The sequence below is a fragment of the Aquarana catesbeiana genome, linkage group LG12 (assembly GCF_042186555.1).
Source record: "Aquarana catesbeiana isolate 2022-GZ linkage group LG12, ASM4218655v1, whole genome shotgun sequence".
Taxonomy (NCBI): domain Eukaryota; kingdom Metazoa; phylum Chordata; class Amphibia; order Anura; family Ranidae; genus Aquarana; species Aquarana catesbeiana.
This window is the reverse complement of record NC_133335.1, coordinates 35,342,239-35,366,335: the sequence shown is the minus strand read 5'-3', so window position 1 is coordinate 35,366,335 and position 24,097 is coordinate 35,342,239. Positions and strand designations below refer to the sequence as shown.

The window sequence follows — 24,097 nt, the reverse complement described above, 5'->3', positions numbered from 1 at the left end:
AAAAAGACAAACACAGGCCCGTCGTGCCCATAGTGCCCTTCCTGCTGCATTCGCCAATCCTAATTGGGAACCCACCACTTCTGCAGCGCCCGTACTTCCCCCATTCACATCCCCAACCAAATGCAGTCGGCTGCATGAGAGGCATTTTCTTTATGTCCTCCCGAGTACCCCTACCCAACGAACCCCCCCAAAAAGATGTTGTGTCTGCAGCAAACGCGGATATAGGCGTGACACCCGCTATTATTGTCCCTCCTGTCCTGACAATCCTGGTCTTTGCATTGGTGAATGTTTTGAACGCTACCATACACTAGTTGAGTATTAGCGTAGGGTACAGCATTGCACAGACTAGGCACACTTTCACAGGGTCTCCCAAGATGCCATCGCATTTTGAGAGACCCGAACCTGGAACCGGTTACCGTTATAAAAGTTAGTTACAAAAAAAGTGTAAAAAAAAAAATATATATATATAAAATAAAAAAAAATAGTTGTCGTTTTATTGTTCTCTCTCTCTATTCTCTCTCTCTATTGTTCTGCTCTTTTTTTACTGTATTCTATTCTGCAGTGTTTTATTGTTATTGTTATTGTTATTGTTATTATGTTTTATCATGTTTGTTTTTCAGGTATGTAATTATTTATACTTTACTGTTTACTGTGCTTTATTGTTAACCATTTTTTTGTCTTCAGGTACGCCATTCACAACTTTGAGTGGTTATACCAGAATGATGCCTGCAGGTTTAGGTATCATCTTGGTATCATTCTTTTCAGCCAGTGGTTGGCTTTCATGTAAAAGCAATCCTAGCGGCTAATTAGCCTCTAGACTGCCTTTACAAGCCGTGGGAGGGAATGCCCCCCCCCCCCCCACCGTCTTCCGTGTTTTTCTCTGGCTCTCCTGTCTCAACAGGGAACCTGAGAATGCAGCCGGTGATTCAGCCAGCTGACCATAGAGCTGATCAGAGACAAGAGTGGCTCCAAACATCTCTATGGCCTAAGAAACCGGAAGCTACGAGCATTTTATGACTTAGATTTCGCCGGATGTAAATAGCGCCATTGGGAAATTGGGGAAGCATTTTATCACACCGATCTTGGTGTGGTCAGATGCTTTGAAGGCAGAGGAGAGATCTAGGGTCTAATAGACCCCAATTTTTTCAAAAAAGAGTACCTGTCACTACCTATTGCTATCATAGGGGATATTTACATTCCCCGAGATAACAATAAAAATGATTTAAAAAAAAAAAATGAAAGGAACAGTTTAAAAATAAGATAAAAAAGCAAAAAAATAATAAAGAAAAAAAAAAAAAAAAGCACCCCTGTCGCCCCCTGCTCTTGCGCTAAGGCGAACGCAAGCGGCGGTCTGTCGTCAAACGTAAACAGCAATTGCACCATGCATGTGAGGTATCGCCGCGAAGGTCAGATCGAGGGCAGTAATTTTTGCAGTAGACCTCCTCTGCAAATCTAAAGTGGTAACCTGTAAAGGCTTTTAAAGGCTTTTAAAAATGTATTTATTTTGTTGCCACTGCACGTTTGTGCGCAATTGTAAAGCATGTCATGTTTGGTATCCATTTACTCGGTCTAAGATCATCTTTTTTATTTCATCAAACATTTGGGCAATATAGTGTGTTTTAGTGCATTAAAATTTAAAAAAGTGTGTTTTTTCCCCAAAAAATGCGTTTGAAAAATCGCTGCGCAAATACTGTGTGAAAAAAAAAATGAAACACCCACCATTTTAATCTGTAGGGCATTTGCTTTAAAAAAATATATAATGTTTGGGGGTTCAAAGTAATTTTCTTGCAAAAAAAAAAACTTTTTCATGTAAAAAATAAGTGTCAGAAAGGGCTTTGTCTTCAAGTGGTTAGAAGAGTGGGTGATGTGTGACATAAGCTTCTAAATGTTGTGCATAAAATGCCAGGACAGTTCAAAACCCCCCCCAAATGACCCCATTTTGGAAAGTAGACACCCCAAGCTATTTGCTGAGAGGCATGTCGAGTCCATGGAATATTTTATATTGCGACACAAGTTGCGGGAAAGAGACACATTTTTTTATTTTTTATTTTTTTTTGCACAAAGTTGTCACTAAATTATATATTGCTCAAACATGCCATGGGAATATGTGAAATTACACCCCAAAATACATTCTGCTGCTTCTCCTGAGTACAGGGATACCACATGTGTGAGACTTTTTGGGAGCCTAGCCGTGTACGGGACCCCGAAAACCAAGCACCGCCTTCAGGCTTTCTAAGGGCGTGAATTTTTGATTTCACTCTTCACTGCCTATCACAGTTTCGGAGGCCATGGAATGCCTAGGTGGCACAAAACCCCCCCAAATGACCCCATTTTGGAAAGTAGACACCCCAAGCTATTTGCTGAGAGGTATAGTGAGTATTTTGCAGACCTCACTTTTTGTCACAAAGTTTTGAAATTTGAAAAAAGAAAAAAAAAAAAAGTTTTTTCTTGTCTTTCTTCATTTTCAAAAACAAATGAGAGCTGCAAAATACTCACCATGCCTCTCAGCAAATAGCTTGGGGTGTCTACTTTCCAAAATGGGGTCATTTGGGGGGGTTTTGTGCCACCTGGGCATTCCATGGCCTCCGAAACGTTGTTAGGCAGTGAAGAGTAAAATCAAAAATTCACGCCCTTAAAAACGCTGAAGGCGGTGATTGGTTTTCGGGGTCCCGTACGCGGCTAGGCTCCCAAAAAGTCTCACACATGTGGTATCCCCGTACTCAGGAGAAGCAGCTAAATGTATTTTGGGGTGCAATTCCACATAGGCCCATGGCCTGTGTGAGCAATATATCATTTAGTGACAACTTTGTGCAAAAAAAAAAAAAAAAGTGTCACTTTCCCGCAACTTGTGTCAAAATATAAAATATTCCATGGACTCAATATGCCTCTCAGCAAATAGCTTGGGGTGTCTACTTTCCAAAATGGGGTCATTTGGGGGGGGGTTGTGCCACCTGGGCATTCCATGGCCTCCGAAACTGTGATAGGCAGTGAAGAGTGAAATCAAAAAGTTACACCCTTAGAAATCCTGAAGGCGGTGATTGGTTTTCGGGGTCCCATACGCGGCTAGGCTCCCAAAAAGTCCCACACATGTGGTATCCCCGTACTCAGGAGAAGTAGCTGAATATATTTTGGGGTGCAATTCCACATAGGCCCATGGCCTGTGTGAGCAATATATCATTTAGTGACAACTTTTTGTAAATATTTTTTTTTTTTTTTTTTTTGTCATTATTCAATCACTTGGGACAAAAAAAATAAATATTCAATGGGTTCAACATGCCTATCAGCAATTTCCTTGGGGTGTCTACTTTCCAAAATGGGGTCATTTGGGGGGGTTTTGTACTGCCCTGCCATTTTAGCACCTCAAGAAATGAAATAGGCAGTCATAAACTAAAAGCTGTGTAAATTCCAGAAAATGTACCCTAGTTTGTAGACGCTATAACTTTTGCGCAAACCAATAAATATACGCTTATTGACATTTTTTTTACCAAAGACATGTGGCCGAATACATTTTGGCCTAAATGTATGACTAAAATTGAGTTTATTGGATTTTTTTTATAACAAAAAGTAGAAAATATCATTTTTTTTCAAAATTTTCGGTCTTTTTCCGTTTATAGCGCAAAAAATAAAAACTGCAGAGGTGATCAAATACCATCAAAAGAAAGCTCTATTTGTGGGAAGAAAAGGACGCAAATTTCGTTTGGGTACAGCATTGCATGACCGCGCAATTAGCAGTTAAAGCGACGCAGTGCCAAATTGGAAAAAGACCTCTGGTCCTTAGGCAGCATAATGGTCCGGGGCTCAAGTGGTTAATGTGTGGGGATCTTCAAAAAGTATGTATACGAACTTCAAGAGCATTCAGATCAGTGGTAGCCACTCCACTAGGGGCGCCGCCCCCCTAATCCATGCGCCCAGCTGCTAATCTACATGCAAGGCGCCGGATGCATGGATTCCAATGTTTTTTTTTAAACACATGATTAGAGCTTGAGGCTCTAATTGGCTTCAAAAAAGGGTGGGCTCGGGGCGCAGAGCACTGTACCCTGAGCTTACCCAGTTGTGTGACAATAGTGAATTAATATTCGCTATTGTTTTCTTGCTTCTCCTCCCGGCCAATCAGGAAGCGGGTCTTATGACCCGATTGCCTGAGAGGAGAAGCCACATATTGGTCGCCGAGGAGGACACACAGTGGGAAGCCACCGAGGGGGACACGCAGGGGGAAGCTGCAGAAGCTGCCCGCGACATAGATAGGTAAGTGCGGGGTGGGGGGGGCGAACGGGCGAGCGACAGGAGGGGGTGGGTGGTTTGCCGATCAATGGGGGGGATTTTGACTGGTGGCCGGACCGAAGGGGGGGGTGTTGGATGGTTTGTTTGCTGCCCGCAACCCCCCCCCCTCAAAAAAATGGAGCACCAGCTGCCACTGATTCAGATTAATAGAAGTAGGCTAGAAATAACTAAAATACAATGTGGAAATTAATATACAATTTTAATATACAATTTTACATTTTAACGAAGGATATGCTATATGCTTCACATGATATGCTTCAGCCCCGGAAGATTTTACCCCTACCTGATCAGAGTACACTGCGTCGCTTTAACTGACAATTGCACGGTCGTTCCACGTTGTACCCAAATAAAATTTGCGTCCTTTTTTTCCCACAAATAGAGCTTTCTTTTGGTGGTATTTGATCACCTCTGCGGTTTTTATTTTTGCGCTATAAACAAAGAAAGAGCGACAATTTTAAAGAAAAACAAGAATATTTTTTACTTTTTTGCTATAATAAATATCCCCCAAATTAAAAAAACAAAAAAAACAAATTTCTTCATCAGTTTAGACCAATATATATTCTTCTGCATATTTTTGGTAAAAAAAAAAAAAAATCGCAATAAGCGTATATTGATTGGTTTTGCGCAAAAGTTAGAGCATCTACAATCTATGGGAAAGATTTAGGGCATTTTTAGGGCATTTTTATTATTTTATTTTTTTTACTAGTAATGGCGGTGATCTGCGATTTTTAGCAGTATTGTTTTATTGCAAAAAAACCACATCGGACACTTTTGACACATATTTAGGACCGTTAACATTTATACAGCGATCAGTGCGATTAAAAATGCACTGATTACTATGTAAATGACACTGGTAGGGAAGGGGCTGACAGTAGGGGGTGACCAAGGGGTCAATTGTGTGTTCCCCATAGACCTCTCCGAAGAGGAGTGGCAACGAGCTCTCCATCATATGCATAAGGGTTCCTGCAACATTTCTACTCAAGAAAACAGATACAAACTCTTTACAAAATGGTATAGGACCCCCGACAGGATCCATAGGTATCAACCTAAATTCCCTCCCCTATGCTGGCGTTGCAAAGCATCGAGAGGCACACTACTCCATATTTGGTGGGACTGCCCTCTCATCCAGACCTTCTGGTCCGAAATCCATCGATTAATTTCTCAGATAACAACATACACTCCTGCCTTCACCCCGGCACAATATTTACTCCACCATACCTCTCTCCCACAACACACGTATAGGAGATCCCTGGTGCTACACCTCATCAACGCGGCAAACCTATGTATCCCAGTACACTGGAGAACCACATCCCCCCCCACCATAACAGAATGGTTTCAACGGGTTGATAGAGTGGCTGAAATGGAAAGCCTTATTCACCAAACGGCAGATACGCCAACCAAATACACGAACATCTGGGCATGTTGGATTCACTTTAAATCGTCCCAATTACAGTCTAGTTCAACCACCCCTCACCCCTCAGACCCAGGAGGATCTACTAACACATAACCGACTACCTAAGCCCATAAGTCACCACTCAATAACCATTACTCTCCATCTTCCTCCCTCCCCTCCCATCCTCTCTTTCCACATCACTACATCAACTGCTCCCTGCAAACTCCACGCCCCCACAGGTGTGACAAACACGACTCGATACGCTGGGGAAGATAACACTACATCGGAACAAGTTCCCCGGCCTTAACTACGACTTCACTGACTAACATTTCCATCTACTCCTTCACCCGGACACAGTCAGCGCCCATATAGGGGTGTTCGGGTGTAGGAGTGGAGATTATTCGACCGGGAAAATTACATCTAGATGTGTTATCTTACACCAGAGGGATATCTTAGGCATAATGCAACTCCCATCTTCGACTGTTACTCCAAACCAGATGTTGTTATTATTATCTCTCACTTTAATTTTTTATTTTCATTCCTACCTACGGTCCATAACAGGTTCACTATTTGCCGACTTTTACTGCCATTACTACAATGTTATGTGATATAAACAATAACCAAATATGTTGTACCTATCTACTTTATCCATTGTCAACCTGTAACGTGTGCATATATTTGTTTTACTTGTTTACTTTTGTGAAAACCTAATAAAATATTTTGGAAAAAAAAAAAAATTGTGTGTTCCCTGAGCGTGTTCTAACTGTATGGGGATCATAGGACTGAGTAGGAGAGGAGACATTTCGCTGTTCATACATAGTAGGAACAAACAACATGTTTCCTCTCTGACAGCACACGAATTTGTGTTGGCTGGCACTCGCGCTCGCCCTCTGGCGGCCCTTAAAGGAACCCTGTACCTGTACAGGATTTTGTGCAGGGGAGCCATTCTGCCCTAAATGTATATGTACTATATGTAAGCAAGCCGGTCGGGAAGCGGTTAAAGAGTAACTCCAATTTTGTTGAGAAAAAACATTCCCCTCTGGGTGATCTATGTACATTGTAAGGGTTTTGACAAACGTTGTTGCAGATTTCTATCTTTTGCTATTCTGAAGGAATCCACTGTGTGTATCTCTGTGCTCATGTGCAGAAGTGAGTCTAATGGGAGTGGTTTCTTAATTATCAACCAGCTGCTTCACCTGCAGGGCTCTAATGAGCAAAATGGCAGGGTCTGCATCCCTTTAGATGTGATTTCCTATTGGGAGTATCTCACTAAAAATCACATTTTTGTTGCAGGGGATGCCTGAAATCTGACTTGTATCTTAGCGCAGGAAAAATCAGTGAGCCAATCACACAAGCAGACAATTACATATCTGGGAGGTGTTCTGTACGCATTCTGTGTACAGAACACCTCCAGGTAGCCATATTGCATTTCACATAAAGAAGCTGCAGATTGAAGCTACAGAGCTGCAGATTGAAAGGAAAGGATATTTTTTAATAACATTCAATTAGAATATGACTTGTGTCGCCATTGTATATGCTATATATATTTTTTTATTTGCTATTTTTTTCCACGAAACTGGAGTTACCCTTTAACAATGTTAAAGTGGTTGTAAACCTCAGACAAATATGAACAAAGCATATCCCTCTATAAAGTGTACTTTTCTCAAGAGCACTATGGGGTTGATTTACTAAAGGCAAAAACACTGTGCACTTTGCAAAGTGCAGTTGCACTCTGCAAAAGCAGTTGCTCCAGAGCTTAGTAAATGAGCAAAAGCTGTGCTGACTTCCATCATCCAATCATGTGCTAGCAAAAATGCATTTTTTTTTGTTTACCTTGCATGTGATTGGGTACTTTTTGCAAAGTGAAGCTTTACCTCATTTGCAAATCACAAATTTGCAAAGTGCACAGTCTATTTGCCCTTAGTAAATCAACCCCCAAACGTCATTTCTGTCTGCTGCTTTGTTCCTCTACTATCAGCATGAATCACTTCTGAGAAGTTTTCCTGACACCAAGAGTAAAATGTAACAGGGGAGGGACCTCCAGCTGATTGACAGCCACAGCCCTGTTCCTGTGTGCTGTGTGAAGGGGGTGTGTCTCTTCCCTCCAATCAGCTCTCAGAGTTCTCCTCACTGAGCTCTGCAGAGTGTAATTTCAGCTCTCCGCCCCTTTCTTCTGATCCTGCAGACAAGCTTTAAAATTCAGCACCTTGAACGGGTGTAGAGAATAAAGGGCTGTAGATAGACAGGTACAACTTATGTAGGATGATTTGTTTAACCTCTGTGTATCACCTAAAACCAATCACTTCACTGTGTATATGTAAGAGTTTACAACCACTTTAAATTACAAAATAAGATGTGACCTCACAGATTTTTCATAAAACCAGAACATTTCGAGTGACCACCGTTTTTGTGAGCATCCATGTTGCCTTTGCTGCCAATCAGAAGTGTGGTTTATCTGATAAAGGAAGGAAGGACGTTTGGTTGCTATAGACAACACACACACTTTCATACCTGCAAGAGTGATCAGGAAATGAAGCTTTCATTGCTATGTCATGCAAGCAGGAATGATGGATAACTCAGGCTGCCCCGTACATGGTTCATATGTACTTGTATGCATGTGCATTAGAGATCTTTAAACTTACAGGATCCCTGTAATTGTCACTTTTACATTCTTTGGTTGTCTTGTAGCTATGGTTACAGAAATGTAGACATTCAAGTGGAAAAGGAAAAAAAAAAGCGTTTCCGTGACAACTGATGAAAGCATAACTGCATGAAAGCAGAAAAAAATATATAATAATAATGCAAGAGCTGTGTCTTTTTAGAGAGGAATCAGCGAAGAGCATGACATAGCATCACAAGCTGAGTCTTCGATTGCTGGTGAGTTCTGTGCCAATATTCCCTAATCTGTCACTATGGGCACACAATTCTGGGGTGCTACAGCTTGGTCACTCCGAGCATTAGGTGTATTTGTGTGCCTTGGGCTAGTGGCATAAAAATGAGCATGCTTTGTTATAACTGTAAACCTGGAAGTGTGATGACACATTTAGAACCCATGCATGAACATTAGATATGATGGTTTCATCTTAAAGGAACCGTAAGCCCGTGTGACTAATTGGCATTACAAGAAAGGGGTAATGAGACTGTGTATGTTAAAGTTTTTTTTGTCATATTGTAGCACATTTGATACTTGACATTTTATTTAGATTTGCTAGGAAGCCTCAAGGGCTTGTGACAACTTGGCAGTTTGTCAATGATAGTTAGAAAAAGTAGTTGCATGTAAAATATGCCAGTTTAATTATTCAAAATTAGCAGAATGTCCCCAGATCTTCTGCACAGGCACTAATGATGGGCCAGTTGTCTCCTTGAGAGTGGCTGCTGGAGAATTCTGTATCTACCCATCCAGCCAGGACTCACTAACGAACTAATTGCAGCACACCTGTGGTACTTCAGGTCCTTTATTCTTGATCATAGAAGAATGTTGAATAAGGATCTGCTCACAGGGATATCCACCAACTGGTTGGATAATCTCCATGTTCAGTAATAATTTTTGAGGTGGTCACAACTTCCCTTTGGTGCTACAGTAAAAGCCCAAAAATTACGAGTGATGCGTGAATCTGGAAGCTTTACATGCCTTAGCCATGCCACTCATGGCCAGGGTATCCCCATGCCTTAAAGTATATCTAAACCACACAAAAAATCCATATATTGCATTTTACAATACCTTAAATGTGGTGGCTGCTTGAGTTTACTTTTTGCAAGTTAAATATATTTTCTGCAAGTACAGATCTTGCCAGAAGTTTCTTCTGTTCTCTTCTGTTGACTACTGAACTACTTCATCCTATGTTATGGAAATGAGGGGATGGGGGGGGGGGGGGGTTAGTCCAAATCAGAAGAGCAGCCTAGAGTGACAATCTTGCTCCTCCATGCATACAGTACAGCAGGTGAGTGTTGTCACTGTATGACAGGAAGTTTGCTAGTGACAGGATCAGCAGATAGACATAAGGGGAAAAGCCTGGAAAAATAAAAACGAATGTAGTTACCAAATCTAAGGATTGTTAAGCTGTAATATATATTTGTCATTAGGTTTAGATATCCTTATTATTATTATACAGTATTTATAAACCACCAACAATTTGTGGAGCGCTTTACAATGTTAGGGCAGACAGTACAATTACAATACAATTACAATACAGGAGGAATCAGAGGGCCCTGCTCACCAGAGCTTACAATCTAAGAGGGAGGGTCAATTGATACAAAAGTAATAACCGTGGGAATGAGCTGATGGAGAAAATAGAAGTACAATTGTTAGGTGGAGGCTCCTCTGAGGAGGAAAAGTTTACAGGGATATTGTATGTTTGTACACTCAACCTGGTGTGTCAGAGGGGCTAAGGTTCTGGATCCTATCCAGCACCTCCTACAGGGGTAGTGCTGCAAACATTTAGCTGGACTTGTTTTATAAAGTTAGATGTTAGTAAGATGTTTCGTAGCTTCTGCAAGCTACTTTTTCAGAAAGCAGCTATGCCAGGGATGCCCAACCAGTGGAGCCCTCAGATGTGGGACATGACCTCCTGCTCTGGGATGGCGGGTCGGCAACCCCTGATGGCAGGTTACCAATCTGCCATCCCAGAGCATCAGTGTTTTGGATGGAGCCAGGGTTAGAGGAAGCATGCAACTGCGAAGGGATCAGAGCCTCATATGCCGATTCTTCCTCTGTAGCAGTGGTTCTCAACCCTATCCTCAAGTACCCCCAACAGGCCATGCTTTGGGAATTTAGATAAAATAGCTTTCCAAAATACCAAACTATTGACTCTTATTTAAAGCACCTGTGCAAGATAAGGGAAAATCTGCAAACATGGCCTGTTGGGGATACTTAAGGACAGGGTTGAGAACCACTGTTCTATAGTGCCGGCTCCTGTCCAAGGCGGAGTGACACCAAATGCACTCTGCCTGGGACAGCAACATCTCTACAGCCAGTGCCCAACAATGCCTGGAGATCAGAAAATGAAGAATCATTAAATTAAAGATCAGTTTATAAAAATGACAGTATATATATATATATATATATATATATATATATATATATATATATATATATATATATATATATATATGTATATAGCAATGGGTATATCAGTTCTGCAGTGGTTACTAGGCTGCTTTCAAACTGCTTTCAAGGTGCACTGCGCTGAGCCATAGACTACTATTATTACCTGCAGGTTCGGTGCGCTTCTGAATGCTCAAAGGACATAAGGGTGATTTAACGTGCTAATGGGAACCTATTATAGCTCATAGCAGCCAGCCAGCAACCATGGAATGATGGTTGTTCGAGGAAACTTAAAAAATTTGTCTTGTGAGCCTTTCATTCTTTAGCTCCATGGAACATTGTGCGTTGTGGGCTCTGTAAAATTTTGCAGTGGCTGTCTAGTGTTGGCATTCCCAGAGCTGCCACGTGGAGAGCTGGCAAATACTTGGCTGTGTAGGAGTTGTTAGAGAACAACCTCTAGCTAATCGCTGCGTGTTAGATCATTGGCGTAGGGTATGCATATTAGTCAGTAGGATATTCTAGAAATCCTTTTGAGACTTTCTGTTAGCTACTGTTGACCCTTTAACCAAACAGAAGTCATCACAAGCTATCAGCTCAAAAAGGATGAGACTGATGTTCCTATTTAGCAGCCTACACCTCATTCTTCTTATGTCAGAAAGGGCCTAGGATATTAAAGGAGAAGTACAGCAAAAGCTTGTTTGGCAGTATTTCTCCTGTGGGTCACAGGAGTGCAGTTTGTTCTGCACTCCTGTGACCCGTTTTCAACAGACAGCGGGCTGTGGCAAGATCGTGACAATGGAGTAGGTATCTGCCCACATGCTTGGCCGCTGAAAGCCTGAACCCCATACATATCTTTTAAGCAAAGTTCAAAGTTACAGGCCTGAAGATAAATACACAGGAATGTATTAGGCACCTACTTTCTTTAACCTTTATTTTTTAGAAAATTTGTCGGCCATTTAAAACTTATGAACATAAAAGTTCTGCCTAAGAGGATATAACATATTTGCTTCACCTTTATTAGTAAGAAATCTATGATCATTTAGCTCTCTGAAATTATTTTCACTTTTCTACTGCAATTTTTGTACAAGCTGATTACCTTTCTCATTCCAGAGGTGCCACTAACAGGGCACGTGGCTGCATACACTTTCAGGTGTTGCAGCTGTGGCCAATAAGTGCACTGTTACTTGCTGGCATCCTTAAAGAATGAGACAGACACCCATGCAACATATGTCCACGTCATGCCAAGCCCCTACGTGTTTCATAAGCCTATCCTAGTATTCTTTTGTTTCTGAGCCTCTCTGTGCCCCCAGGGCCATCTTAACAGCATCATGGGCCCCTGGGCAAAGTAATGCTCTGGGGCCCCTACAATCCTGTCCCAATTTCCGCACCTACTCTCAAGAATTAAAGTATAACTCCTCACCGTGCCCAACATTGCAGCCTCACTGTTCCCAACATTGCAGCCTCACTGTACCCAACATCGCAGCCTCACTGTGCCCAACATTGCAGCATCACTGTGCCCAACATTGCAGCATCACTGTGCCAAAATTGCAGCCTCACTGTGCCCAACATTACAGCCTCACTGTCATTGCAGCCTCACTGTGCCCAACATTGCAGCCTCACCGTGCCCAACATTGCAGCCTCACTGTGCCCCCATTGCAGCCTCACTGTGCCCAATATTACAGCCTCACTGTCATTGCAGCCTCACTGTGCCAACATTGCAGCCTTACCGTGCCAACATTGCAGACTCACTATGCCCAACATTGCAGCCTCGCCAGGGAGGAGGAATAGAGAGGGTGGGCCGGATCATGACTGGAGGAAGAGGAGAGCCACGAGATCACAGAGCGCGAATAGCATGCTGTTACAGCTTACATGAAATTCCCTCCACTCTGCTCGCCGTCACACACAGCCCCGCCTCTTCCTGACCCTGCGCCTGTGATAGACAGAACATATTCCAGCATTGGGCCTGCATTCTGTCTATCAAAGGCACGGGGTTAGGAGGAGGCGGGGCTGTGTGTGACAGCGAGCATAGCAGAGGCAATTTCAAGGTAAGCTGTAATAGCATGCTATCCGGCTCGGTGACCCATGGCTCTCCCCTTCTTCCATACTCTTTTCCACCGGGGTGATCACTGGGAGAACGGCTCCCGATCAACCATTTGAGGGCTGCAGTATACAATTCCATCCTAGCACTGCCAATAGCTTCGCTCTAGATCTGACTGGCCCTGATGGGGCCCCATGTGCATCTGGGGCCCCTGGGCTGTGCCCAGTTGTGCCCGCTCAGTAAGATGGCCCTGTGTGCCCCTACCACAGCCTGGTCCACACAGTCTGTAGGCACGCTCAATCTGTTTCTTCAGGCTGCCGACATTGTTTCTGGTACACTTCACCTGCCACTCCTGGATGCTAGCACTGTTCCTGGTATAAATAATGATATTTGAAGCGCTTCACAATGTGCATGAAAATTAATATATAAGAATAAATATAAATAGTAAAATAAATCCAGCGGTGAGTAAAAATTCCTAAAAAATCCAGCAATCAAAATAGTGTAAAATTATAAAAAATTAGTGACACCAAATGTGTAAAAAAATTCACATAAAAAATCCACATAAAAATAAATATATAGGGATGTATTCAGAAGGTTCAATTATACAGGTGTAGAATCCTGATTGGTATAGAGCTTTTGATCACTAGCAAAGCTGTTTAAAAACACTTGCTTAATCAAGGTGCTCATTGACCTTCATAGTAACAATGTGCTTTTTGCTTCTATTCACAACCAATGTGAGAATCATAAACAGGCAGATAAGAGAAAAAAGTCACTGAATCTGCTCCTGTCTAAGGTGGCTGACTGCTATAGTAAAACCTGCATATGCCTTATCATTATAAGGCACACGTGAGTGGATTGAAGTTTGCCTGTGTACCTTGGTATCCTAACTATTGCACAATGATTGTTTTTTTCTCTTATCTGCCTGTTTATGATTCTCACATTGGTTGTGAATAGAAGCAAAAAGCACATTGTTACTATGAAGGTCAATGAGCACCTTGATTAAGCAAGTGTTTTTAAACAGCTTTGCTAGTGATCAAAAGCTCTATACCAATCAGGATTCTACACCTGTATAATTGAACCTTCTGAATACATCCCTATATATTTATTTTTATGTGGATTTTTTATGTGAATTTTTTTACACATTTGGTGTCACTAATTTTTTATAATTTTACACTATTTTGATTGCTGGATTTTTTAGGAATTTTTACTCACCGCTGGATTTATTTTACTATTTATATTTATTCTTATATATTCATTTTCATGCACATTGTGAAGCGCTTCAAATATCATTATTTATTCTTTTTAAGTGACTCTGAAAACACTCTCTTTTGATAGCAGCCTCACTTGGTTTTATATGTAATTATCAGCTATTTAGCATCACAGCGCTTTGTGTTTTATATATATTTTTTCCACTGTTCCTGGTATGCTCCACCTGTCATTGCAGGCCTTTTAGCATTGTTCCTGATTTGCAGCACCTGTTGCTGCTGGCTGCTTGCACTGTTACTGGTGCACTTTAGCTGTCGCTTCAGAACACCTGTCTCTCCTGGCTGCTGGCACCTTTCTTTGTATGGTCCACTTGCCATACAATGCTCCTTCAAGCCCTAGCAAGAGGGCATTCCGGATATGCTCTAACTCTGCTTCCTCAAGCTCTTGCAGCTGAGAACAGCTACTGCTAGATTGTTCACTTTTCCAAACATTTCTACTCTGAGTCATTGCAGCTGGGCACAGCTACTACGGGTATGCTTGGTTTGTCAAACTCTGCTCCTCTGAGCTTTTGCAGCTGGGCAAATCTGAGCATCTCTCTTTGGTGCTCCTGCCAATTCCTCTGTTATTTCCCTAGTAACCCACTAGTTACATAGTAGGTGAGGTTGAAAAAAGACGCAAGTCCATCAAGTCCAACCTATGTGTGTGATTATATGTCAGTATTACATTGTATATCCCTGTATGTTGCGGTTTTGTCAGGTGCTTATCTAATAGTTTTTTGAAACTATCGATGCTCTCCGCTGAGACCACTGCCTGTGGAAGGGAATTCCACATCCTTGACGCTCTTACAGTAAAGAACCCTCTACGTAGTTTAAGGTTAAACCTCTTTTCTTCTAAATTTGATGAGTGGCCATGTGTCTTGTTAAACTCCCTTCTGCAAAAAAGTTTTATCCCTATTGCGGGGTCACCAGTATGGTATTTTTAAATTGAAATCATATCCCCTCTCTGGCGTCTCTCCTCCAGAGAGAATAAGTTCAGTGCTTGCAGCCTTTCCTCATAACTAATATCCTCCAGACCCTTTATTAATTTTGTTGCCCTTCTTTGTACTCGCTCCATTTCCAGTACATCCTTCCTGAGGACTGGTGCCCAGAGTTCTTCCCCTTTTAATGCATGCCAATATTCTGTTTGCTTTGTTAACAGCAGCTTGGCATTGCAGGCCATTGGTGAGCCTATCATCTACTAGGACCCCCAGGTCCTTTTCCATCCTAGATTCCCGCAGAGGTTCTCACCCCAGTGTATAGATTGCAGAGGAGAAGGACCTTCAAGGTGGTTTTCGTTGAAATACTACCTGTGCCTTGAGCCTTACCAGAGAGGCAGCTGGAGATCAAGGAACTGAACAAGTGGCTAAGGAATTGATGTAGGAAAGAGGGGTTCAGGTTCCTGGAGAACTGGGCTCACTTCTCAGGTACTGGCTCTTTAGTAAAGACTTACTTTTGCACCTTAATGGGGATGGTACAGCTCTATTGGGAAAAAGATGGCCACAAAGTTGGAGGGGCTTTTAAACTAGGTGTTTGGGGTGGGGGGGTATAGAGGTAGCAATAACCGTCAGTGAGCAAAGGACAGAGGGGATTAGTGGAAACACTAGTGATATTATATCCTTAACATCTAATCCCGGGGTTAAAGTGTTACAAAACTAAAAACGAAGCCTGAGAAAGCATATGGAAAAAGAAATTTGCACCAATACAAAACTCAGGGGATTGTTTACAAATGCCAGGAGCCTAGTCAATAAAATTGAGGAACTGGAGCTGCTATTGCATAAGGAGGATGTGGACTTCATGGGAATAAAAGAAACTTGGTTTGACAGCTCACATGCCTGGCTGCAAACATCCAGGGGTATTCCTTGTATCGGAAGGACAGGGAGGGTAGGAGGGGGGGTGTCTATGTATCAGGAATGATTTATGAGTAGCAGAGCGGAATGACATCAGTGATGGGGCGGGGGGGGAGGTGGGAAGTGGGAACAAATCCTTGAAACATTGAACACTGAGTGCATTCCAAGGGGTAATAAATATAGAAGAACGAAGATTAAACCTGGGTGGCTGAACCAAAACGTAAAATGTCTTATGAAGGACAAAAAAATGGCTTTTAAAAGCGGAGGGGTCAGTGTCAGCATTCCAACAATACAAGGTATGCAATGCGAGGTGTAAGAACGCAATCAGAGCGGCTAAAAAAGACAATGAGAGACACATAGCGGAGGAGAGTAAAAATAATCCCAAGAAGTTTTTTTAAATATATTAACAGTAAAAAGGCGAGGACTGAACAAAAAAAGGGCCCCATAAAGGACGAAGAAGGGAAGGTGGTTACAGATAACAAGCAGAAGGCAGCTGTGCTAAATGCTTTCTTCTCCTCAGTCTTCACACAGGAAAAGGAGGGGTGTACCGACCACGATAGTATTGTTAGTAACACGTCACAGGATCTACCCTCATGGCTAACAGAGGCCAGAGACCAAAAAGGATTAGAAAAGCTTAACATAAATAAATCACCAGGACCTGATGGCTTACACCCGAGAGTCCTTAAAGAACTAAGTCAGGTTATAGCCAGACTGCTATTTCTAATCTTCATGGACAGCATACTGACAGGATTGGTACCAGCTGATTGGAAAACAGCCCACGTGCTACCAATATTCAAAAAAGGGCAGAAAACCATTCCAGGTCTAGCGGTACCCCTGTAGGGGCTGCTGAAAGCTGTAGTCCGTCTGCCACGCTGCCCAGCCCGGCATTCACTTTCTCAAGCACACAGTCACTGAATAGTCTGTTAACTTTGTTTTGTATTTTCTTGAGGGATTTTGAACTTGGATAGGGTAAGGGAAATTATGGGATGCCCAGAATCAATAATAGAATCAATAGGATGATCAGTGGGAACCTCTATTTACACTTCTAGAGATCTAGTCTCCTCCAGCACTATGCTTATTTGTAGACTGTTCCTCTCTCTCCTGTACAATACTTGGTTCCGGGCACAGCTAGCACATGTTAGGCCCAACTCTGATTCAGTCAGGCCTTAGCAACTGCCATTTGCAGGCAGGCACCACGGGCCCCTTAGTGTAGCAACAAATAGTGGAAGAAAAGTCTTTTAGTGCTAGTTGTCCTATGGTGGACTACTGCTCCCAGTGAGTCCTCTTCAGGCCCTGCCAGCCCTCCTGACTGCAGCTGCACGACTCCACTACCCATGACATCACAGTCTCTCCTGCTGGCTCTACATCCATCTCAGACTGCACACTCCCAGTCTGCTCCGGAATGTCTCCCTAGCTCTACCAACTGTGCCTGTCACTCACCAGCCCTCCTGGCTGCACTGCTTTTAGCTAGGCCTGCCTAAATTTACCTGTTCTACAAACAAAATCTCACTCTAGCACCTACACTAGGTAGAGGGTGCTACACAGGGAACTATAGGCCTGTCAGTCTAATGTTGGTAGTTTGTAAACTATTTGAGGGGATGATAAGAGACCATATCCAAGAATTTACTGATGAAAACAGCATCAGCAGTAATCAGCACGGGTTTACGAAAGGTGGCTCTTGTCAAACCACCCTATTAACCTTCTACGAGGAAGTGAGCTTCCATCTGGACAAAGGTAGGCAAGTGGATGTAGCGTATCTCTATTTTGCAAAAGTATTTGATACAGTCCCCCACAATCGCTTAATCTACAAGCTGAGGTCTGTAGGCATGGACCATAGGGTAAGTACCTGGATAGAAAACTGGCTACGGGGGCGTTTCCAAAGGATTGTGATAAATAACTTATTCTCAGAATGGTCTAGAGTGGTTAGTGGGGTACCCCAAGGCTCTGTTCTGGGACCAATTCTGTTTCATTTATTTATAAATGATATAGAGGATGGCATAAATAGCTCAATCTGAGTGTTTGCTGACGACACAAAATTATGCAGGGCAATAACAACACAGCAGGATATAGAAACTTTACAAGAGGACCTGAATAAATTATTGTTCTGGGCTACTGCATGGCAAATGAAGTTTAACACTGGTAAATGTAATGCACTTGGGGGGTAAAAATATAAACACAATTTACTCTTTAGGGGGAGAACCCCTAGGGGCTTCCAGGATGAAAACGGATCTAGGGGTCCTAGTAGAAGACAGACTGAGAAATAGCATGCAGTGTCAAGCAGTTGCTACCAAAGCCAGCAGAATATTAGCATGCATTAAAAAAGGAATTTACTCCAGAGATAAAACGATTATTCTGCCAATTTTTAAAACTCTGGTTCGGCCGCATCTGGAGTATTCCGTCCAGTTCTGGTCACCAATCCTCAGAAAGGATGTGCTGGAACTGGAGAGAGTCCAGGGAAGGGCAACTAAATTAATATGGGGACTGAAGGACCTCAATTACGAGGAACAACTACAAGCGCTAAATTTGTTTGGGTAGTTTTAAAAGACTCTTGGAAGTGCAACTTAGCGAAAACAATATAAGGGGATATGGGAAATTAATTTTGTACACACACACACACACACACACACACACACACAATTACACAGGAGAAAACACCCCTAAACAGGGAATATATGGGACTTTCTGGGTGCTATTCATATACTCATCAACAACAGTTATGATAAAAAAAATTGAATATTTTATTTAGACACATGTACAGAGGGGAAAGAAAACAGTATATAAAAATACATATACGTTTCTTCATTTTCATGCTCTTAGAACAAAGCATTATCAAAAGGGTTTGTTCAAATTTTATTAAACGACATATAGCAATACCTGGATATCTACGGAAACCTCAAACTCTGAATTCACTTGTAGAATGATCAGAGTGTATGCACAAAAAGGTGACATCAGAGCAAATTATCAGGCACAGAATGCTAACCCCCAGAAAAATCACCTCAAAACCTGCCAAGGTCTCCAAAGTGGGTAAAATTGCTCTGCCTTGTGTATTGACTTTGACCAAAGTCTAATAACCTGTAAATAATAATAAATTAATATAAGTGTTCGATCATCAATATCTATTGCTTTAAATTAAAAACTTTTAATATGAAATAAAAAGAAAAAGTTTTTTGCTTACATAACATGTGTAGTTTGAGTCATATATTCAGGAGCCACATTCCTAGATAGTAAGCACTGCAAAAGTTTGGACTATCAGTTTGGACTAAAAGTTGGTGCTCGCATTTACCAATCTAATTGAAAAGTAGAAAATGATTTATGTCAAAATGGGATAAAATATGACCTTCTCTTAGATTATGTGTTGGCTATATAATAATCATTAGTGTATCTAGTTTGTATATATAGTTACCTCATTAATAGACAGATATTGTTTAAATTTTATATGTAGAAAATCCAATGAATAGAAAGTTTTATTTGAGCCATACTTGATCGCAGAGTCTGCCAACAAACACACATTGGGTAAGTACAAGTATTGTTCCTTATAGATGTTTTTCCCAAGTTTGCAGTAATCTAACAGCAATATTTACGGAAGTGCCAAGAGAAATAAAGTACATTTGTTACCTATTTGCAGTGTTGAGAGGTAATGTGGCTCCTGGAAGACCCTGCGGACTGTGTATTGCCACGTGGGTCTATTTATATGCCCCACTAAAGCGTCATGAGTGGCGCGACACATGATGTCACACTGCTCATGACGCAGTCCCGGACGTGCATGTGGAGGGGAAGACGCCTCCTCCACAGGCAAACCTGGGACAGATGGACGCCTGCTGACGTGGGGAATGAATACAATCATCCCCGACGTGTGCGTGCTTCCCGGTGACTAAGGCAACAGGTATTGTTGTTGTCAATCACAATGGGAACAGTGGGCGCGGCCCTCGGTAAAGACGTCACCACTATTTCGGACATACATAGCACTCCTGTCTCCACAGGGGTTCATCACAGGCCGATACCAGGCCGTACTGATGTATGCCCCTAGGCGTCCATTAAGGTGACCACTGCCTGGCAGGGAGGCAAGATGCAGAGGTTGTGGCCGAGGATGGCTCTGAATTGAACAAAATTATGAAGAAAAAACAGGAAAAAGAAAAGGATAAAGAAAAAAAAAAAAGAACATACATATTAATGAATGCCATAAAATGAACATTGAAAAAATATAAATAAATGTGAAATATATGTAAAAATAAGCAAAAATGAAAAGAAAAGGGAAACTAAGAAAATTGATAAATATGTTGCTGCAGGCAATAAGAAAACGCATGCTATGAGGTTCCGTGGACATTCAGGCATCGCATACAGTTCTAAATAAATACAATCATATTGAAAAAGACTACATGTTGTATCAAAATTACACATTGTAAAAAAATGACAGTTCCTCACACATACAATATTATTAATTTTCATGTTATACCCAAAAATTTTTTTGGTTAAAACATGAGAGGGGCGTGCAAAACCGCATTAAAGCAGTGCTGCATCCTCCCTCTAGTGGCAGCACAGTGGTGTAGTGAGTAGCACTCTCACCTAGCAGTAAGAAGGGTTGCTGGTTCAAATCCCAACCACGACACTACCTGCCTGGAGTTTGCATGTTCTCCCTGTGCCTGCGTGGGTTTCCTCCGGGCACTCCGGTTTCCTCCCACACTCCAAAGACATGCTGGTAGGCTAATTGGCTTCTGTCCAAAATTGGCCCTAGTATATTAATGTTAGGGACCTTGGATTATGGGCTCCTTGAGGGTAGGGACTGATGTGAGTGTGCGATATATGTGTGGAGCACTGCGTAAAAATTGACACAGTGCTATGTGGGTACCTTAAATAAAAAGAAAAAAATAGGGATAATTGTAGACACGCACCCACACTCACTCAGGTTGAACTCGATGGACTGGTGTCTTTATTCAACCTTACTAACCACCATGTAGTGGATAGTGTTCCAACAGCTAAACGGGCACAGGGCATCCAGGAGAACTTTGATCCAAATACGAAATCAACAAGAGAGGCGCAAAGAAACCCTGCATAGGCCATTGGCATATCACTATTTGCAGGCTCTGTAAGGCTTACAGGAATGGCTTATAGCTTATGCCCTCATTCAGGCCTGGATATCTTGTAGCCTGCAAAAGATAAATCCATTTGGCTTCCAATTGGAGAAGTTGTTTGTCAGCATCTCCATCCCTATCATGTGGGGGAATGTGTTCCAGGGCATGAAATCCAATCATCTTCAAGTTGTGGTTGTGATATAGACCCATTTGTCTGCTAATGGGAGTTTCCATTTTATGTTTTGATATTGCTGACACATGGTCTCTAATCCTACAGAAAAAAAATATGTTTAGTTTTCCCTTCATAAAATGCACCACAGCGACATTTCATAAGGTAAACAACTCAAATCGTTTGACATGTAACTCCGTTTCGGTGCCCAGACGGCCTCATTTGGGAGATCTATGTTTTCACCTCGCAGAATGTAGCGACAATCGCTACATCCATTGCAGGGTTATGTACCTAATCTGTCTTTCTGATTTGACCCACTGGCTGTGTAATGACTTGACACCATGGTATCCTTAATAGAACGTGATCTTTTGAAGGTAATCTCGGGGAAAACTTTAACATATTTATTAATTTTGTCATCTGCTGTAAGGAGGTACCAGAATTTTTTTATAAATCTTTCAAATCTTTTCATGTTGTCTATTATATCTAGTTACAATCCTGGTTGAATTCTCTTTGTTATCCTTTCTAGGTTTGTAAATTAATGTATTTCTATCGAACAATCTTACCTTATTATATGCCTTTTGTAGGCATGTTTTGGTATAGCCCCTTACCAGTAACCATTCATATAGGTGATGTGCCTCTTTCTTAAAGTCTTCCTCTTGGGTGCAGTTACGTTTTATTCTGAGGTACTGACTGTATGGGATACTATTAACTAGTGGTTTAGGATGTGAACTAGTAGCATGTAACAAAGTATTTCTAGCAGTTGGTTTTCTGTAGAAGGTTGAGTTTAGATTACCAATTTCATTCACAAAGATCTCTACATCCAGGAAAGTGATTTTTTTCCTATAGTTGTATGTGAATTTGAGGTTATAAACATTATTTTGCAGGTTTTCCAAAAACTCTATTAGCTCATCTTTTGATACTGCCCAAACCATCAAAACATCATCTATGTAACGATGCCAGGTCATTACATTGTTCAGGTTAACATTCGTTTTTTCTTGTGAAAATAAATCATGCTCCCACCCCCCAGATACAGATTGGCATATGAGGGGGCACAGCCCACCCCCATAGCCACACCCTGTATCTGGAGGTAGTGGGCCTGCTTGAAAACAAAGACATTGTTTGAAAGAATAAATTCCAACATCTCAATAATGAAGTTGTTATATTTGCGGGAATCAGTGTCCCTTTCCTCAAGGAAACTGCATACTACCTGTGTACCTTTTATGTGTGGAATAGAATTATACAGTGCTTCAATGTCTATCGCAACTAGCCATGCCCCTTTAGGTATTTGTAATCCATCTATTATTATCAGTAAATCTATGGTATCTTTCACATGTGAGGACAAACACCTCACATGTGTATATAGATATTCATCTATGATTCTACTGACATTTTCAGTTAAAGAACCATAACTTGATATGATTGGACGCCCTGAAGGTGGCAATATTCCCTCATGCACCTTGGGCATTGCATAGAAAGTTGGTGTACGCGGGTTTCCTACATTCAAAAATTTTAAAGTGTTCTCATCTATGGTTCTAGCTATGTAGGCTCGGTTGAGAATGTTCATATATTGCTTGATACTGGCTGATACAAATGCTACTGGTACAGGTTTGTACCACTGTTTGTTATATATTATATCGTAGCACATCTGTTCATAGCCCTCCCTGTTCATAATGATGGTATTTCCCCCTTTGTCCGAGGGTTTGACTACTATACCGTCATTATTGCGAAGAGAGTTAAACGCTCGTTTTAAATTCGAAGGCAAATTGGGGAGGGGGCCCGATTTCCAATTGGTGGCTTCAATTTCTTTTGTTACCTGGAGAACAAAAGCCCAAATATTGGGGTTGCCCTGCAGGACCGGGAATGATCTAGATTTAAGTTTATATGTTTTAGGTAGTACAAAAAAAGGTTTGCAAAATCTAGAATGAACTAAAATGCCTGGATTGACTCCAGGCACCTTGTAGGTCCAACCTTCCTCCTCTGGGTTACTCTCATCCCAAAGTTCCATTAGGTCTTGGAATGCTTTAAGTTCCTCTATGGTGACATCTTTTAGGACTGAATTGTCATATTCTGGGAGTTTATTGGTATTATGATCTTTATCTTATAAGACCTTATACATTGGTAGTCTTGCAAACAAGTGCAGATCTTTTACTAGTTCAAATTTGTCTGCCTCTCCATGAGGACAGAAGGTGAGGCCTAAACGCAATACTGTCTGTTGGTCCTCAGATAAAGGATAGGATGATAAATTAACTATATCATAGTTCTCCCAGCCTACTACTTTGACACTTGACTAGTAGTGCGTATGGCCGTTGTGGCTGCTGGTGTTCTCCTAGACTTATGTGTGGTTCCTGTATTCAAAATAGGTGCAGTACATATACCTAGTGTATTATTTAGCTATTATTTAGCCCTGAATTACTGGATTCGGCCACCTGTTGTACTAATGGGCCTGTTGGTGTAGAGACTGAGCTTACACCCGCAACCGGTGACAATAATGACACTGGTATTGTTATGGGCATTCCCAGAGTTCAATGTCAGTGTAGAATGCTGTTGCGAATGCTGGGAGCGCGATCTTTTGTCTTTTAATAGAAAATGTGACCATGATAATCCTTGTATGCTGCTATCACCTTCATTTTTTTCTTTTTTTCGATATGTCAATAGTTTCCTCCTGTCGGAGGCCTATAGAAACATAGGATGCTGAGGAAGCAGAGGAGGAGTCAGACTCTACTCTATCGAGATTAATTGGTGGAAAATCTCGATTTCCAAAAGTTTTTTTGCGTTGTGGTCCTTGTTGTAGCCACTTATAGGCTTGACCATTATCATATGCTTTCTTGTCTCTAGAAAACTTGGTTTCTTTGGTTTTAATGAGAATTGTAGCATATTTAGTTAAATGCTCTTTTAGCTTTTTCTCACTGTCAATATACCCCTCATGCAGGGTTGTGTTACAATGGTTGTCCTGCCATTCTTGTATTTCTGTATCTAAATTCTCTATATCTATGCAGTATTGACCGCATAAGA

The 24,097-nt window shown here is 41.6% G+C and overlaps 1 protein-coding gene across 2 annotated transcripts in view; it reads left to right on the top strand.

Annotated features, from left to right (window-relative positions):
* The first annotated feature begins 8,419 nt into the window (after nt 1-8,419).
* The window catches only part of ZNF831 (zinc finger protein 831), a 216,170-nt gene continuing 200,492 nt past the window's right edge, over nt 8,420-24,097 (top strand). The window contains exon 1 of one of the 2 annotated variants that reach the window (XM_073607550.1): nt 8,420-8,551. The gene's annotated coding sequence lies outside the window, so the exon portion shown is untranslated. The remainder of the gene's footprint in view (nt 8,552-24,097) is intronic. The other variant, XM_073607552.1, reaches the window with a different exon arrangement.